Source organism: Macadamia integrifolia, unplaced genomic scaffold, assembly GCF_013358625.1.
Source record: "Macadamia integrifolia cultivar HAES 741 unplaced genomic scaffold, SCU_Mint_v3 scaffold908, whole genome shotgun sequence".
Lineage (NCBI taxonomy): Eukaryota > Viridiplantae > Streptophyta > Magnoliopsida > Proteales > Proteaceae > Macadamia > Macadamia integrifolia.
The window spans coordinates 227,841-230,030 of record NW_024870578.1 but is presented as its reverse complement, the minus strand read 5'-3'; the positions used below and the strand labels follow the sequence as shown (position 1 = coordinate 230,030).

General features: G+C 34.9%; 1 non-coding gene across 1 annotated transcript; it reads right to left on the bottom strand.

Annotated features, from left to right (window-relative positions):
* Positions 1 to 1,984: 1,984 nt before the first annotated feature.
* LOC122070409 lies at positions 1,985 to 2,091 on the bottom strand. Its single transcript, XR_006137774.1, has one exon. It is a non-coding gene; the product is annotated as a small nucleolar RNA R71 (small nucleolar RNA).
* Positions 2,092 to 2,190: the final 99 nt, after the last annotated feature.

Genomic DNA, 2,190 nt, shown 5'->3' with positions numbered 1-2,190 from the left:
ATTTTGGAAACAGATTCTCTCTTTCCTCACACAATATCTCAGAGAATAAGGATTTTTACCAAGATTTTATTTTATTTTATTTTCTTTCTTTTCTTAAAGAAGACTTATAGAAGGAAGGAGGCAAGACAAAAACCCTATAAAAGCCCCTTCTTCCCCCTTTCTAATTATTATTCTCTCCTTAGTTTGCTTTATAGTTTATGCTTAGTTTTCTTCTTTCTCTCTCTCTCTCTCTCACTCTCTTTAGTTTTAGTTCTTCTTTATTTTTGCTTTAATCACTTTTGTAATAGTTTTTTATGTCAATTAATGCAATCACTCTTTTATTCTTATTCATCCTTTTATGTTTATGATTTATGCAATTGAGTTGTAATTTTTAAAGTTATAGTTCTAGGCTTAGATCTAGGTGACAAGATCACAAGCTGTGGAGCATCTTTTTATTTCAAGTTCAAGCACTGATTCAAGTAAGTAGGTTCCCTCAGTAGTCTTCTCTCCCCCCTCTCATTCCCTCTTCTGACTACCCTTTTTTTTTTAATTTAGGATTTTAATTTCAGTCATTACATTAATGATATCCCTTTCCCCCAAGGTTCATGGCTAGTGTATATGTTGGCTTTGCCCCTCCTAGCCATAGAACCATCAATTTATTGCTTTTATTTTAATTATCTCCCTTTCCCTAAAGCCAAGTATAGTAACCCTTGTAAGAGTGAGTCTCTGGTCAAGTAGGGAAGCTCATATTATGATGCATCCCTCGGGCTAAGTAGAGAAACCTACTTGTGAGTCTCTCTCTAGCTTTCCCCCCTTTCTTTGACTTAATTTTTATTTCAGCATTTTTTTCTTCATTTATTATTATTTTTTTTTTAAATTGCATGGGTTGTTTATTTTTCAGTTATTTATTTATTTAATTTTAATTGCGTTGCTTGTGTCTTTAAATTCTTAGATGCGAATGGTTAAGATGTTATTTTAGATACATATGTTTAGGACGGTAATTAGAATTAGATCACAAACATTAATCGGTTCACTTTCGCATTATTTAAAGAAGCAAAAAAATAAAGTGGCCGCTCTCCCTGTGTTCGATCCGTAGCTACACTGATCCGTACGCTTACGGTTACATTTTAAATCTCAAACAAGTTTTTGACGCCGTTGCCGGGGAGACAGCTCCATGTTATTTTTCAGTTTCTTTTGGTAAATCGCAGTGCTTTGTTTGCTTTGTTTGCTTTGTTTTATATTTTTCCTTTTCTTTTATTGAATTCCTGAGAAGAACAACTTACAATAATAGTTGTATCACTGGAGGTCACCATGCCTCACAGTATGATAAAGACAAGTTTTGCCTTGTAGCAGTACCTCAGGAATTGACCTGAGCAACCCCGGATCCCCGCTGGTAAGCTTCCAAAAAGCAAAAAAAAATTTAAAATAAAAAAATATCAAAAAATATCAAAAGAAAAAAAGTTTTTCTATCCATTCTTTTGTGTTTGTCTTACTTTAGTTATGGGTAGTTTTCTGTTGCATGAGTGTTAAGTGGGTACGTAATACTAAGAATCGGTTAGAAAGAAGAGATCCAACAAGTAATGACCCTATACGTTTGCTCTCTTTAAAACCCTTCAATATAGGAGACCAACAGCAAAACCCTTCACCTAAATCTCTGAAAGATAGGTTCTACCCTGCTAGAACAGCCTAACCTTCCTGCATAGTTCTACCACAAGCCCAGGGCAATAATTTTTAACTCAAATCTCAATACATCACTATGTTGCCCCACTTCCATGGGTTGACCTCTGAGGATGCATACCTATTTCTAAGGGAATTTGAAGACGTATGTGTTCTAATTAAGATCCAATAGCTTTCTGATGATGCTGTTAAGCTTAGGTTTATCACTTTTGCATTGAAAGACCAAGCTAAGAAGTGATTGTATGGGTTACCCATAAATTCCATAACCTCATGGAAATAGTTCACAGTTGTCTTCCTTAAGAAGTTTTTCCCAACTCACAAGACCAATAAGCTTAGAAGTGATATCCTTCAATTTAGGTAAAAGCCTAGTGAGTCATTTTCCAAACTTATGGAGAGATTCAAGGATCTACTCCAAAAATGCCCTCACCATGGCCTAGACCTATAGCATTTATGTCAAATAATTTATGAGGGTATTGATTACCCAACTAAAGAAATGATAGAGTCTATGTGCCCTGAGGGATTCACATCCTTTAC